This window comes from Trachypithecus francoisi, unplaced genomic scaffold (assembly GCF_009764315.1).
Source record: "Trachypithecus francoisi isolate TF-2019V2 unplaced genomic scaffold, Tfra_2.0 Lachesis_group10, whole genome shotgun sequence".
Lineage (NCBI taxonomy): Eukaryota > Metazoa > Chordata > Mammalia > Primates > Cercopithecidae > Trachypithecus > Trachypithecus francoisi.
In genome coordinates, this window is record NW_022681455.1 from 17,532,078 (window position 1) to 17,549,232 (window position 17,155).

Sequence of the window (17,155 nt, forward strand, 5' to 3'; positions counted from 1 at the left end):
GCCTGTTGTAGTCCCAGCTACTTCAGAGGCTGAGGCAGGAGAATTGTTTGAACCTGGGAGGCGGAGGTTGCAGTGAGCTGAGATTGCACCACTGTACTCCAGCCTGGGTGACAGAGTGAGACTCCGTGTCAAAAAAAAAAAAATTAGCTGGGAGTGGTGCCATGTGACTGGAGTCCCAGTTACTTGGGAGGCTGAGGTGAGAGGATCACTTGAGCCCTGGAGGCGAAGGTTGCAGTGAGCCAAGAGCATGCCACTGAACTCCAGCCTGGGCAGCAGAGCCAGATCCCATCTCAAAAAGGGAAATAAAAGGACAGGAAAGGAGAGAGGAGGGGAGGGGAGGAGGGGACAGAGCGGGGACGGGGGAGGGAGGAGGTAGCGAGGGGGAGGGCAGGGGAGAAAGGAGAAGGTAAGGAGAAAGTAAAGGAAAGGAGAAAGGGAAAGGGAAAGGAAAAAGGGAAAGAAAAGGGAAAAGGGAAGGTGAAGGGAAAAGGGAGGGAAAGGAATGCTATTCAGCCATAACAAAAATGAAATCCTGTTATTTGCTGCAACATGGATGGAACTGGAGATCTCTATGTTAAGTGAAATAAGCCAAATAAGGAAAGACAAATATCGCATGTTCTCATTCATATCTGGGAGCTTAAAAAGTTGATTTCATGGAGGTGGAGCATAAAATGGTAGTTATCAGAGGCTGGAAAGGGTGTAGGGGGATGAAAAGAAGTTGATTAATGGGTACAAACATATAGTTAGATAGAAGGAATAAGTCCCAGCATTCCATAGCACAGTAGGGTGACTATCATTAACAATTTATTGTATATTTCAAAATAGCTAGAAAAGAAGATGTGAAATGTTCCCAATACAAAGAAATGATGAATGTTCCAGGTGATGAATATGCTGAGAAGCCATCGTAGAAAAATACCCTGATTTGATCATTACACATTGTATGCAGGTATCAAAGTATAACATGTACCCCATACATAGGTACAATTATTATAGAGCAATAAAAAAATTTAGTCTGGGCACGGTGGTTCACCCTTATAATCCCAGCACTTTAGGAGGCCAAGGTGGGAGGATTGTTTGAGCCCAGGAGTTAGAGACCAGTCTGGGCCACATAGAAGGTCTTGTTTACAAAACATTTTAAAAATTAGCCAGGCATAGTTACGCCCACCTGTAGTCCCAGTTACTCAGGAGGCTGAGGCGAGAGGATCGCTTCAGCTTGGGAAATTGAGGCTGCAGTGAACTGTGATCGTGCCACTGCACTCCAGCCTGGGCGACGCAGCAAGACCTTTCCTCAAAATTAAATTTAAAACAAATTTTTAAGATTTCTTTTTTTTTTTTTTGAGATGTAGTCTTACTCTATCACCAGGCTGGAGTGCAGTGGCACGATCTCGGCTTACTGCAACCTCCGCCTCTCGGGTTCAAGCAATTCCCTTGCCTCAGCCTCCCTAGTAGCTGGGACTACAGGCACACGCCCCTACACCCAGCTAATTTTTTGTATTTTACTACAGACGGGGTTTCACCATGTTGTCCAGGATGGTCTCGATCTCCTGACCTCGTGATTCGCCTGCCTTAGCCTCCCAAAGTGCTGGGATTACAGGTGTGAGCCACTGCACCTGGTCAGAAATTGTTTTTAAACCGAGAGAAGATGAAGGAGAAAAGGAGATTTGAATTCGTAATGGCAGAAGCAGGACCCATCGCGGCTTAGGAATGACCAAGTGAGAATGACCAGTATCCTAACTCCTAAGAGAGTTTGAGGAGTAAAACTGCCTGGTAAAAGGAGTCCTTTTACCAGGACTTGTCCTTTAAGTGCACATGTTGAACGTCTATGTCCGGGGCATACCGAGAATCTTGATCATTCACACTTTCGTAACAGCTGCATTTCTTATCATCTTTGGCATAGTTCTTCAGCGTGCACAAAGCCTCTTACCTCGCCCACAGTCCCTCTCTAGACCACTGTCTCTTTCAGCTGCTTAGAGGCCACGTCCCTTAAATCTCCCAGCTGTCTTTCTTACCTCTTAGCCCTTGCTTCCTTTATCTGTATTTTTTTTTTAAATCTTTCCCAGCTGCCACTTTTGGCACAGTGGTGATCTCTCAGTTCTCTCAGAATGAGACATTTCAGCAAGATGATGTGGGGAAGAAACATAACCATTATAACAATGCATTTTCAAAATTAGCCCTGAAGTTCTATCAAGAAAAAAATGTCATCCCAGCTTTCTTACAACCTGTGCATGAATCAACCTCATGCATTTCTGAAAGGATGAGATATCCCGGAGGCTTGTGCACAGAAATGCAAGCAAGAACCACAAGGCACTTAATTGTCCAAAATAAGAGATTTTTCTCCTTAGAAATGCAGATTCTCTGTGGCTACAGCTTCACTGAGTTTCTGTAACGCTCTCAGTTGGATCCAATGCTAACCAGCATCCCCAGTGTGCACAGATATGTAAATGCTAGAAGCTGGATAAAAAAGTCATTCTATTGGAAACTATTTGGCTTCACTTGGCTACTGCCAATACCTCTAGCTGATTCCAAGTTTCTGTACTAAATGTGATTGTCACTGCACAGGGTAATTGTTTGTCTGTTTGTTTTGAGACAGAGTGTCGCCCTGCTGCCCAGGTTGGAGTGCAATGGTGCAATCTTGGCTCACTGCAACTTCCACCTCCTGGATTCAAGCAATTCTCCTGCCTCAGACTCCCGAGTAGCTGGATTACAGGTGTGCACTAGCATGCCCAGCTAATTTTTGTATTTTTAGTAGAGATGGGGCTTCACCCTGTTGGCCAGGCTGGTCTTGAACTCCTGACCTAAGGTGATCTGCCCGCCTCGGCCTCCCAAAGTGCTGGGATTACAGGTGCGTGCCACCACACCCAGACTAGATTTTCGTAACGTGATGAGTTCTGAGTGATTACGAGATATAGTATATCAGTATTTGAGGATTTTTATAACTATGCAATAAGTCTTGAGGATCTCTGCAAAGCAGAGAGGGGAATTTGGAATGGCACACTGCCAGGCACTGCAAAGAGTTTTAGGCTTGGTAATTGTCACTCTTTCATTCCCATTCAAGAAAATGCTCAAAAAATACAAGTGTCTTGGGTAATAGACTTGCTCCCTTTGGGGTTGACCAATCTTGCACTTTCCTTATTAATCCAGGAAATTTGAACAAATGTGTTGAAATATCTTTGTGTTGCCAATATACCATTAAGACAAATTATTCTCCCAAGGAATGATATCAACCAATGTTAAAGGTAAATCTCTTAATTGTACAGAAATACATAGCCACCATGCTATAAAGTAAGTTGAAACTTTTTTTTTTTTTTTGAGACAGAGTTGCACTCTTGTTGCCCAGGCTAACATGCAATGGCTCGATCTCCGCTCACTACAACCGCTGCCTTCCAGGTTCAAGCAATTATCCTGTCTCAGCCTCCCAAGCAGCTGGGACTACAGGCGCTGGCCACCATGCCCGGCTAATTTTTCTATTTTTTAGTAGAGATGGGGTTTCATCATGTTGGCCAGGCTGGTCCTGAACTCGTGACCTCAGGTAATCCATCCACCTTGGCCTCCCAAAGTGCTGGGATTACAGGTGTGAACCACCACACCCGGCAGAAACTTTTTATATATTCAATGAAGTCCAGGTTCCTGGGGTAAAGGGAAAATCAGCAGCTAAGATCTGTCTAAGCTGTGTTTACTCGTTGGGAGCATCTTCTCAAGCAAAATCAATCACCGCATCTGAACTTACTCTGAAGAAATCTGCATTGATTGTAGTCTACCCAAGGGAGCAGCTGAACTGACACACAGCATATGCGTCTCCAAGTTGCAACGGGAAAATTCAAATCTTAGTACTGCTAATTAGATAACGGTTCAGCTCCTGATAGAAATAGCTTGTATTAAAAGCCTAGAAGTTCTGTAACTGTAAAAACTAAACTGGTGTTGGGCTGGGCATGGTGGCTCACGCCTGTAATCCCAACACTTCGGGAGGCCAAGGCGGGCGGATCACCTGAGGTTGGCAGTTGAGAACAGCCTGACCAACATGGAGAAACCCAGTCTCTACTAAAAATACAAAATTAGCTGGGCGTGGTGGTGCGTGCCTGTAATCCCAGCTATTCCCGAGGCTGAGGCAGGGAATCGCTTGAATCCGGGAGGCAGAGGTTGCAGTGAGCCGAGATCGTGCCCTCGCACTCCAGCCTGGGCAACAAGAGCGAAACTCCTTCTCAAGAAAACAAAAAAAGATAAACTGGCGTCATATTTGAGATCTTCTGATTCCAGAAGTTTGTAATCTAACTGAGTTGGCTCAGACCTTCATAGCCCTGGGGCAGACAAATGATACAGTGAGTACAGTACAAATTAAAATTTTAAAATGAAAATTGCTATAATTTTTCGTTTCTAGAATCATGCTTTGTCTTTTTGTCGTAATAGTGTTCTCCCTTCCTGTTCTAATACAAAGATATCAATACTAAAATCTAACCTTTACTGGGCACTGCCAGGCATTTCCTCTGTATAAAAAGCACAGTACACATTGCTGGGATTTTGCTTCTGTGGAATAGCCAGTCTGCAACTCCTAACATGTCATTGACGTTCTTAATTTTTACTAGGTCTTTGAATAACTGACTTTTTCAAATCTCTGTTAGAATAAAGTAGGAGTGGCCGGGCGCGGTGGCTCAAGCCTGTAATCCCAGCACTTTGGGAGGCCGAGACGGGCGGATCACGAGGTCAGGAGATCGAGACCATCCTGGCTAACACGGTGAAACCCCATCTCTACTAAAAATACAAAAAAAAAAAACTAGCCGGGCGAGGTGGCGGGCGCCTGTAGTCCCAGCTACTCGGGAGGCTGAGGCAGGAGAATAGCGTAAACCCGGGAGGCGGAGCTTGCAGTGAGTTGAGATCCGGCCACTGCACTCCAGCCCGGGCGACGGGCGACAGAGCAAGACTCTGTCTCCAAAACAAAACAAAACAAAAAGTAGGAGTAACTAAAATGGTGGAAGCTGGTTTCTTTCTTTCTTTTTTTTTTTTTTTTTTGAGACGGAGTCTTGCTCTGTCACCCAGGCTGGAGTGCAGTGGCACAATCTCAGCTCACTGCAAGCTCCGCCTCCTAGATTCACACCATTCTCCTGCCTCAGCCTCCTGAGTAGCTGGGACTATAGGTGCCCGCCACCACGCCCGGCTAATTTTTTTTTTTTTTTTTTTTTTGGTATTTTTAGTAAAGACGAGGTTTCACCTTGTTAAGCAGGATGGTCTCGATCTCTTGACCTTGTGATCCACCCGCTTTAGCCTCCCAAAGTGCTGGGATTACAGCCATGAGCTACTGCGCCCAGCTGAAGCTGGTTTGTTAAAATTAAAATTTTCACTATTTTATAGATCACTTATCTTTCTTATTATCATCCCAGAGGATTTATTTGCAATGGTAATGGTAAAATTTTAATCATTTTCATGAACTCAGGTCGAGTGAGATACACCTAGTATGTTTATAGATTCTTCTTTTTTTCAGACACAGAAGAGATATTAGTTAACACTGATATGGATCCAAGCATAAAAGCTGTAGAAAGGCTACAGGAACATACAAGTGCATCAGAGAGTGAGGCAAGGTATCGCTAAGGGTGGCAAAATAAAAATAGCATGCAACATGGTATAAAGAATCATAAATTTAAACAAAGAGAAGCATTGAACTATTTAACTGTTCCAGTCACTTACTGAGGTATCATAAACCACCCCCAAACTTGGTAGTATAAAAATAAAAAAAGACTGGGCGTGGTGGTTCATGCCTGTAATCCCAGCACTTTGGGAGGCCGAGGCAGGTGGATCACTTGAGGTCAGGAATTTGAGACCAGCTCGGCCAACGTGGCAAAATCCCGTCTCTACTGAAAATACAAAAATTAGCTGGGCGTGGTGGCACACGCTTGTAATTCCAACTACCCTGGAGGCTAAGGCAGGAGAATCACTTGTACCCAGGAGGCTGAGGCTGCAGTGAGCTGAGATTGCTCCACTGCATTCCAGCCTGGGCAACAGAGTGAGACTCTACTTTAAAAAAAAAAAAAAAATAGAAACAGCAGTTCTCTTTTTTTTTTTTTTTTCATTTGAGACGGAGTTTCACTCTTGTTGCCCAGGCTAGAGTGCAATGGTGTGATCTTGGCTCACTGCAGCTTCTACCTCTTGAGTTCAAATTATTCTCCTGCCTCAGCCTCCCGAGTAGCTGGAATTACAGGTGCGCACCGCTACACCCAGCTAATTTTTGTGTTTTTAGTAGAGACAGGGTTTCACCATGTTGGCCAGGCTGGTCTCAAACTCCTGACCTCAGGTAATCCGCCTGCCTCGGCCTCCCAAAGTGCTGGGATTACAGGCATAAGCCACTACACCCAGCTTTCTTTCTTTTTTCTTCTCTTCTCTTCTCTTTCGATGGGGTCCCACTGTGATGCCCAGGCTGGAGGGTAGTGGTGTGATCTCAGCTCACTCCAACCTCTGCCTCCCAGGTTCAAGCGGTTCTCATGCCTCAGCCTCTCCAGTAGCTGGGAATATAGGCCTGTGCCACCAGAGCTGGCTAATTTTTTTTGGTATTTTTAGTAGAGACCCTGTTGGCCAGGCTGGTCTCGAACTCCTGACCTCAGATGATCTACCCACCTCAGCCTCCCAAACTGCTGGGATTCCAGGCAGGAGCCACCGCGCCTGGCCAGAAACAGCAGTTTTCTTCTGCTTGCTGCCTATGGATCAGAACTTCAGAAAGGAAATAGTGGGGACATATCTTCTCTGCTCTTTAGTGTTTACTCTGCAATCAGTGGGATGATTAGAATGGGTGAGAGGACTCACATGCCTGGTGGCCTGAACTGCTGGGGCTAGAAGATCACTTCCACAATAGCATCTCAACATCATGGCCCCAGGGTTGTTAGACAACTTCTCACAGGACAGTCCAGAACTCCAAGAGCAAGTGTTTCCCATCAGCAAGGTGGAAGCTGCACATCCTCTCCTGGCCTGGCCTGAGAAGTTACATAGCATCGCTTCTGGCACATTCTTCCAATTCCAAGTGAGACCCAACCCAAACTCAATGGCAGGGACTTTGACCCCACCTTTTGGTAAAAAGAATAAGAGGTATTTGATGTCATCTTAAAACCACCGTATTAACAAAGTTTTTTTTTCCCCCCCCCATATAAATTCATTTATCTTTAATGCTTTTTTCATCCCAATGTCTAATTTATTTTATTTTATTTTATTTATTTATTTTTGTTTGTTTTGAGATGGAGTCTCGCTCTGTCGCCCAGGCTGGAGTGCAGTGGCCGGATCTCGGCTCACTGCAAGCTCTGCCTCCCGGGTTCACGCCATTCTCCTGCCTCGGCCTCCCGAGCAGCTGGGACTACAGGCGCCCACCACCACACCTGGCTAGTTTTTTGTATTTTTAGTAGAGACGGGGTTTCACCGTGTTAGCCAGGATGGTCTCGATCTCCTGACCTCGTGATCCACCTGTCTCGGCCTCCCAAAGTGCTGGGATTACAGGCTTGAGCCACCGCGCCCGGCCCCAATGTCTAATTTATAAAATATAAGTTCTCTTCGTCTTTCTGTGGCTGTTGCTTATTTGTGAATAATAGGAATTGATGTGTTAAGTTATGAGTGACAGAGCCCCTGGATGTATCTGTGCAAGAGGTTACTTCTTAGTATCAGATGTATTACAGATTCCTTTTTTTTTTTTTGAGATGGAGTCTTGCTCTGTTGCCTAGGCTGGAGTGCAGTGGCGTGATCCTGGCTCACTGCAATCTTTGCCTCCCAAATGCAAGCGATTCTTCTGCCTCAGCCTTCCGAGTAGCTGGGATTACAGGCGCCTGCCACCATGCCCAGATAATTTTTGTATTTTTAGTAGAGATAGGGTTTCACCATCTTGGCCAGGCTGGTTTTGAACTCCTGACCTCACGTGATCTGCCCACCTCGGCCTCCCAAAATGCTGGGATTACAGGCATGAGCCACTGCACTTGGCCTACTGATTAGCTTTAATAATAAAACAGAAATGCAAATGTTAGTAGGATATGTTAAATAGTTATTATATGTAACTCACCACCCAGCTTTTTAGGAGACTGACGCTTTTTCTAAACCTGATAATTAACTTGCCAGATACTAGGATGGGAGTCCAAATTCCTAGAGTTGTGATATACACCAGAGGAAAAATAGCCAGATCGAAGGAGCACAGAGGAAATCCCGACAATACAGGGTAGGAGCCCGGGCTCAGAGGAAGCCAGCAGGCTGTATGATGAGAGGAGCACGGGACTGGGAAGCTAGAGGCTCGAAGTTCAATTCATGCTCCACCAGTATTCACCATTATGTGCTGGGGCAATTCTATTTCTTTGTCTTAAGTTTCTTCAAAGAGTTCGGGCTCGGTAACCTCAGGAGTCCCTTCCTTCAGTTATAATAACACTACAATTTTAGTTCAAGTCCCTCCTACTACACTCCTATCAGGGGAGCTTTTAAAGCATGTATGAAAAGAAGATAGGAAAAATAATTAAACAAGCATTCCTTTGGTAACCTACTTTATCTTACAATAGACCTGGTGCTTTGTACATTTCAGTGCGTTCTTGCATGTAATAAAATGCCTAAATGAAGAAAGACATGAGAAAGAGCTTGAAGAGAAGGTATTTTAATGCAACCAGCTTACAATCAGGATTTGGGGTCCAGCGAGAGCTTCCCAGCCAACCTGAGGGATATCCAGCAATGATGTCTGTCTAGAACAATGAAAATAATTGCCAGTGTCCCTCCCCTCCCTTTTCAAGCTCACCTGATACCTCTGCTATTCACTCAGCCTGAGAAAAGGCGCTCTGCCTTTGAGCAGCAGCTTGAACGACAGCCACCCTCACATTGCCTTGGGCGGGCACGCACGTGGGCTGCTATACGGAGACATCTGTGCCCGCTGAAGTGAGGCTGAAGAGCTATGTTGTGTTTGTCTAGGATGACAGGAGGCCTTGCCTAACAGTGAGCTCCATCAATAATCTATGGCCCTGTGGAGAAAGAACCCTATTAATAAGACATGTTGCTGTTTGGAGAAGACAGAGCCAATGAGGCCCTCGTATCAGGGAAACAGAATACACTCAGCGTGATGCAGCACTCCCTGAACTTTCCAGTTACATCACCCGATAGCTGAGATCAGAAGCAATTTTAGAAGATACATTCAACATACTAATGCCCTTTCGGCCAGCCTAGTTCAGTAAGGTCAAAGTCTGGTCAAAAACACACTTTGACCTGAGGTTTGCTTGTTTGTTTGTCTTTAAGACTGATCAAGAGCACTGAGTTATTTTGGCACACTGGGCCTGTTATCAGGTCACTGTTTGAGTATAGAAATGTTTATCTGGGTGGTTTTAGAGATAATATGAAAGACTGAAAATCATCCGAATTCCCAATATATTTTCCATTCCATTTAAAGCTCACAATCTTCTAGGTCTGCCCAGTTCTTCTTTATGGCAACAGTTAATTATTAATCCTCCCTTACTTTTAGGTTCTAATTTAAGAGTGCATTAATAGATTGCTCACTCGGTATTTTGCCAAAATCATGGCAGGACAAATTCGTTAGCGTATGATGGCTAGAAGCATGAACTTGGAGGCAGACTGACCTGGGACGGGGTCTAGGCTCTACCACTTGCCAGCTGTGTGATCTCAGAAGAGTTAGACACTTTCTCTGAGTCTCCATTCCTTCTCTGTCATGGGAGAAATGTCTCATAAAATATGATAATGTAAAGCATAGAGCAAAGCAAGTAATAAGCATTCAATAAAGAGTAGGTTTTTGTTTTTGTTGTTGTTTTTGAGATGAAGTTTCACTCTTGTCGCCCAGGTGCGAGTGCAATGGCACGATCCCGGCCCACTGCAACCTCTGCCTCCCAGGTTCAGGAAATTCTCCTGCCTCAGCCTCCCAAGTAGGTGAGATTACAGGCATGTGCCACCATGCCCAGCTAATTTTGTATTTTTAATGGAGATGGCGTTTCTCCATACTGGTCAGGCTGATCTCAAACTCCCGACCTCAGGTGATCCACCCACCTCGGCCTCCCAAAGTGCTGGGATTATAGGCGTGAGCCACTGCACCAGGCCGCATTGCTTATTAAGTATCTAAGAGAAGATGCCAGGCAGGCAGTTTGATCCACCGGTGTTGAATTTAGCAGAGATGTCAGCGTCTGAGACAAAACTGTGAGAACTGTTGTAATCATTAGAGCTATTCACCCATATATATGGGTGAATATATATATATATATATATTTTTTTTTTTTTTTTTTTTTTTTTGAGTTGGAGTTTTGCTCTTGTTGTCCAGGCTAGAGTGCAGTGGCAAGATGTCAGCTCACTGCAACCTCCGCCTCCCAGGTTCCAGCGATTCTCCTGCCTCAGCCTTCCACTTAGCTGGGATTACAGGTGTGTGCCACCACGCCCAGCTAATTTTTGTATTTTTAGTAGAGACAGGGTTTCGCCATGTTGGTCAAAGTGGTCTCGAACTCCTGACCTCAGGTGATCCACCTGCCTCAGCCTCCCAAAGTGCTGCGATATTTCTAGTTCATTCCTTCCATTATGGTAGGACCATCTTGTCTGCCCCCTTAAAGTCAGGCAGAGCCATGTGACTTGCCATAGCCAATGAAATGAAGGTGGAAGTGACTATCTCACTTCAGGCAGAATCCTTAAGCTTTAAGAGTATGGGCCGGTCACGGTGGCTTACACCTGTAATCCCAGCGCTTTGGGAGGCCAAGGGCGGGGAGGGCGGATCACGTGAGGTTGGAGTTTGAGACCAGCCTGACCAACATGGAGAAACCCGTCTCTTCTAAAAATACTAAAAATACAAAATTAGCCAGGCATGGTGGTGGGCACCTGTAATCCCAACTACTTGGGAGACTGAGGCAGGAGAATCGCTTGAACCCTGGAGGCTGCAGTTGTGGTGAGCCAAGATCGTGCCATTGTACTCCAGCCTGGGCAACAAGAGCAAAACTCCGTCTCAAAAAAAAAAAAAAAAAAAAAAAAAAACTAGAGTATGATTCTTGGCCCGGCGCAGTGGCTCACGCCTGTAATCCCAGCACTTTGGGAGACCAAGGCAGGTGGATGACAAAGTCAGGAGCTCAAGACCAGCCTGGCCAAGATGGTGAAACCCTTTCTCTACTAAAAATGCAAAAAATTAGCCGGGCGTGGGGGTGGGCACCTGTAATCCCAGCTATCAGCAGGCTAAGGCAGAGAATTGTTTGAATCAGGGAGGCCGAGGTTGCAGTGAGCCAAGATTGCACCACGCACTCCAGCCTGGGCGACAGAGTGATACTCCATCTTAAAAAAAAAGAGTATGATTCACCATATCCCTTAACGACCATGATGAACAGATACCCCTGTTGATTCATGACGGACATTTTACAGTGAAAGAGAAATATCTTTGTGGTTCTAAATGACTGAGATTTGAGGGTAGTTTGCAGAAAACTCTAGCCTATTGTGTATAAGTCCTAAAGATAGGAATGTATTTAAATGCTTGGAACTGGATGAGATCCCCTTCAGCATGAGCATTAATGACAATGAGAAGGAACTGAGCCCTTAGCATTTCAGCTGTCAACACTGAAAGGTAAGGAAGAAGGGGGAATTCCAGGGAAGGTGATTGCTAGGGAACGAATGTTTGTGTCCCTGCAAGTTTGTATGCTGACAGTCTAATCCCTAATGTGATAGAATTAGGAGGTAGGCCTTTGGGAGGTGATTAGATTGCAAGGGTGGACCCCTTATGAATGGGATTAGTGCCCTTATAAGAATAGGCTCCAGAGGCAGGTGCAGCGACTCATGTTTGTAATCCCAGCACTTTGGGAAGCTGAGGTAGGAGGATCACTTGAGGCCAGGAGTTCAAGACCAGCCTAGGCAACATAGGGACATTTGTCTCTACAAAAAATAAAATAAAATAATTAGCCAGGCAGGGTAGTGTGCAACTGTAGTGCCAGCTACTTGGGAGGCTGAGGCAGGTGGATCACTTGAGCTCAGAAGATCGAAGCTGCAGAGAGCTGTGATCATGCCACCACACCCCAGCTTGGCAGATAGAGTCTCTGTCTCAAAGAGAGAGAGAGAGAGAAGCTCCAGAAAGCTGCCTCACGATAGAAGGCGCTGTCTATGAGGAACTGGACACCAAGTCTGCCAGTGTCTTGATCTGGGATATCCCAGCCTCCTGTGAGAAATAAACTTCTATTGTTTCTAAGCTACAAGGCAATTCTTATGCCTCAGCCACCTGATTAGCTGGGATTACAGGCATGTGCTACCACGCCAGGCTAATTTTTGTATTTTTAGTAGAAATGGGGTTTCACCATGTTGGCCATGCATTATGGCATTTTGTTACAGAAGCCTGAACAGACTAAGACAGACACTGAGGAGTCGCTAAGGAAAAGTGAGAGGTCGAGTAAAGAAGTAGCCTCAAGAAGGAGGAAGTAGTCTACTGTGTCAAATGCTATGATAGGCTAAGAAAGATGAGAACGGGGAAATAAACACGGGATTTGGCATTATGGGTGTTAGTGTGACTTTGATGAGAAAGATTCTGTGAAGGGATGGGAGCAAAAGTTGGCTTGTGTTGGTTTCATGAGTGAATGAGATAAAGAGAAAGGAGATGGCAAGTGCAGACAAGACAGACAAAGGGAAATTTTCCATTAAGGGAAGCAGGGGATGGAGGGGATGAAAGGAGGGCAATTTAAGATAGAAGATTGTAGTGTGTTTATATAAGAAGAATTAGCCAGGAGAGTGAAAATATTGATGATGCAGGAGCATAGACAACTGCAGGAGCGATGTCATTGACAGGCAGAGGGGATGGTCTAGGGTTTACCTGGAGAGGCTGGAATGTCGTCCAGGTAAGAGAGAAGACAAACTGTAAGGGCACAGATGTAAGTAGGTTGGTAAGTGTGACTGGGAGTTACAAGTTCTCTTTTGATTCATTGATTTTTTTTTCTTTTTTTTTTTTTCTTTGAAACGGAGTCTTGCTCTATTGCCCAGGATGCAGTGCAATATAACTCAGCTTACTGCAACCTCTACCCGCAGGGTCCAAGCAAGTCTCATGCCTCGGCCACCCGAGTAGCTGGGATTACATGCATGCACTACCATGCCAGGCTAATTTTTGTATTTTTAGTAGAAATGGGGTTTCACCATGTTGGCCACGCTGGTCTCAAACTCCTGACCTCAGGTGATCATGCCTGCCTTTGCCTCCCAAAGTGCTAGGATTACAAGTGTGAGCCACAGGACTTGGCCAAGGTCAATTTTTTTTTTTTTTTGAGACAGAGTCTCGCTCTGTTGCCCAGGCTGGAGTGCAGTGGCGCAATCATGGCTCACTGCAAGCTCCACCTCCTGGGTTCAGGCCATTCTCCTGCCTCAGCCTCCTGAGGAGCTGGGACTACAGGCGCCCGCCACCACGCCCAGCTAATTTTTTTGTATTTTTAGTAGAGACAGGGTTTCACCGTGTTAGCCAGGATGCTCTCGATCTCCTGACCTCGTGATCCTCCGGCCTTGGCCTCCCAAAGTGCTGGGATTATAGGCGTGAGCCACCGTGCCTGGTCTTTTTTTTTCTTTTTTGAGACATTCTCACTCTATCGCCCAGGCTAGAGTGCAGTGGAGCAATCTCAGCTCACTACAGCCTCCACCTCCCGGGTTGCAGCGATTCTCATGCCTCAGCTTCTCAAGTATAGGCATGTGCCACCATGGCGGCTACTTTTTGTATATATATATATTTTTAAGTAGAGATGGAGTTTCACCATGTTGGCCAGGCTGGTCTCAAACTCCTGGCCTCAAGGGATCCGCCTGCTTTGGCCTCCTAAAGTGCTGGGATTACAGGCGTAAGCCACTGCGCCTGGCCTTTTTTTTTTTTTTTTTTTGAGACATATTCTCACTCTGTTGCCCAGGCTGGAGTGCAGTGGAGTAATCTCAGCTCACTACAGCCTTCACCTCCCGGGTTGCAATGATTCTTATGCCTCAGGCTCTCAAGTATAGGCATGTGCCACCATGGTGGCTAATTTTTGTATATATATATATTTTTAAGTAGAGATGCAGTTTCACCACGTTGGCCAGGCTGGTCTCAAACTCCTGGCCTCAAGTGGTCAGCCCATCTCAGCTTCCCAAAGTGCTGGGATTACAGGTGTGAGCCATCACACCTGACCTTGGTTCAATTTTTAAATGAAATCAGAAGTAGTCATTAGGTGAGATGAGGATGGCAAAGATAAGGAAGGTTCTGCATGTTCTGCAAGGTTTTGCATGTCTGGCTTCTCCCTGCCACCTCCCTGAGCTCATGTCCTACCACTCTCCCGTTTATTTTCTCCACACTAGCTGTACTTTCTTCCTTGAACTTCCTTGATCATAGCAAGCACACTTTTGCCTCAAGACCTTTTTGCACATGCAGTTCCTTCTGCCCAGGATGATCTTCCTTCAAATATCCACATGGCGTATTCCCTTACATCCTCTTGTTCCCATTCAAATGCCATCTTATCAAAGAAACCTCCCAGACTGGCCTCTGGTCAAACAGTTACAGGTGGATTTGGGGTAGGGGATTTTACTTTTTGGCCCCTGGGGCTTAGGTCTATGGGAGGGGTAAACAGTTCAGCTGGGTGGACCCTAACATTCCAGCCTTTTAATAGATGATAGAGAAGGGGCATTGATTTCATCAGACTGCTTCAAGCTGAGAGGGGGCGGTGGCTAGGGGAAAGGGTGGAAGGTAGGGGTTGGCTTTGGTTTTGAAACTGTTGATACTCCTGGAGTAACATCATGTCATATATGGTTCCGTGGGCAAAAGCTCAGATACGATTCTCTAAAAACTGGGTGAAGAGGCATATTAAGCAAGGAGAAGAAAAAGGATTGTAGTGGGTACAAGGAGAGGGAGTAGCCAGGGGGCCCAGGTGCTGAGAGACCAAGAGGGCCAAGAAGGCCAGGTAGAGGAGCTGCTTTCCCTGATCTTTAGGGCTCGACCTTTTGAGTTTTTTTACTGCATCTTGAACTAAGCCTGACTGGTTAAAATAAAAGCAGCATTCTTCATCTAGGAAAATGCAGAGTCCTCCCTTGTCAGCGGTCAGTAGGTCGAGACCTCTGTGATTTTGTAAGGCGACTGCCGCTAGGGAGTCTAGCTGAGCTTGTAAGGTGGATATAGAAGTTGCAGGGTCATCTATACCATCTGAAAGGCCTTTTGATAAGATTTTATGGTGATAAGAGAAGGTTGCGATTCCTGCTACTCCTGTGCCTGCAGCCACTGTGATGCCTAGGCCTACGAGTACTGGGATAAGCTATATGGCCCAGTGCCTGCGGTGTGGGATTTGAGTATTTAAGGTTTGGAGGGGCAGGTTTTCTCCTGGAGCTATGCCTATTTTAGGGCTGAGGAAGACCAGTGTACAGGTGCCTGTCCAGTTGGTGGGGAGATAGAGGTAGGTGGAGGTGCTGCATAGAAAGAATACACCTTGGCTAGGGAGGCAGAATTGGAAATGTATGGCAAAAAGGGAGTGTAAAATGTTGTTCTCTGAGTGCCAGGTGTGGAGGGAGGAGGCTAGAGCCACTCCAGTGAGGGGTTAAAGGGGGTATGTTGAGGTGAGCTGGCTAGCTCGTACTGTTGATTTTTCTAAGTGTAGAAAGAAGCGTTTTGTGTTAATAAGTAGTTCGTCTGAGGGTGTGTTAGGCAGTGGAATTTCCATGTATTCGGAAGTGGGGACGGGATCTAGACAAGCGCTCCACCCTGCGATTTCTGTGCAGGACCTATGTCGGTTATTGCAGAATCCTGATTTTTTCCCATGACTTGGGTCTGAAGGGGGTTGGAAATTTTGAGAATTTGTGTGGGGTTTGTTACTGTTGTTTGGATGCCTGTTGGGGGAGTGAGTGTTGGGGTATAGTTGCATAAGCTAGAGGAGAGGGTGCCTAGGGGGACTCCTGAGGAAAGTTCACGTTTTATGCATAGGGATGCATGTTGGCTGAGTTTTAGTAAGTGCTCCTAAGATAACCTTGTGTTTTGAAGTATGTGCGGGAAGATTGAGTTTGTGACCTTTGAGTGCATTTGCTCCTCTGAAACTTTGGTAGCGGGGGTGGAGGGTTATACTGGTGAGAACCCAGAGTTTGAGGGAACTGGGAAGGCATCCTTTGATGTGGTTTCTGAGGGGTGTACACAGAACCAGCAGGCCTTGGCCAGGGAGGGGTTAGTTTGATTGAGTATCGTATGTGCCTGTTGAATGGTGCGCTGAAGGTGGAGCGGTAGTGAGAAGGAGGAGGGGAGAAGGAGTAGATAGACAGAGAGCAAGTGTAAAGGTAAAGAATTCGGCTTCATCTGGAGTGAATTCCTGTAAATCCCCTTGAAATAGAAGATCTGTGATCCAATCAAGGAATGCCGTGAGGGTGGGATGTTCTGGGTAGGACCATGAGATGTTTTCTGTGATGCAGTGAAGGAAGAGGGTGAAACGGCAGGACAGCAAAGACAGGACATTAGGGAGGGGCAAGTATTTGTTGGTGGCTGTTATACCTGCTATAAGGAGGATTATGAAGCAAAAGGTTACAGATATTGAGATTTTTTTTTGAAACTCCACCCAGTATGCGAGACAACATATAGTCCTATGGCAAAGAGTAGAGTAAGTAGGGTGATTCCTGCAAGCGCAGCATAATGGATGATTTCCGTTAATAAGGGTTTGGATAATTAATAGTAAAGGATGACAACTTATCTGTTATGGTTCATGGGGAAAGAGTTGGGATCGGAGGAAAAGGACTCGAGACATTTTTCAATTTGGGAGAAATCAGAGACAGAGAAGGGAACATGGATGCAAATGATGCCTTCGGCTCTAGCCACCTCTCGGAGGGGAAGTATGGGGGCTGGTTGTTGGGCATGCTGAGTTCAAGAGCGGGTATGAGGTGGAGCTGGGGATGAATCAGAGTGAGAAGCTGGGTGGTTGGAGCTGGGGGGAAAGAAGGAGGGCAGGAGCAGGAGCGTAGGGCGGAGGGTCATGATGATCGGGCAGAGGATTATTATGTTGAAGGGGCAGGGGGAAGTCAGCAGAGTCAAAGGAGGAGGAATCATCAGAAGGAAGGGAAGCTGAGGATGCGTCTGGCCTGGAGTGGGTGAGGAGGATTTGGAAAGCGGAACAGGACTGACAAAGGGAGGGGCGGCTACGGAGGGCAAAAAAAGGCCTGAACATAAGGGATTTCAGACCACTTTCCATTGTGATGGTGAAAGTTGTCTAGGTCCCTGAGGATGTTAAAATCGAATGTGCCCTTT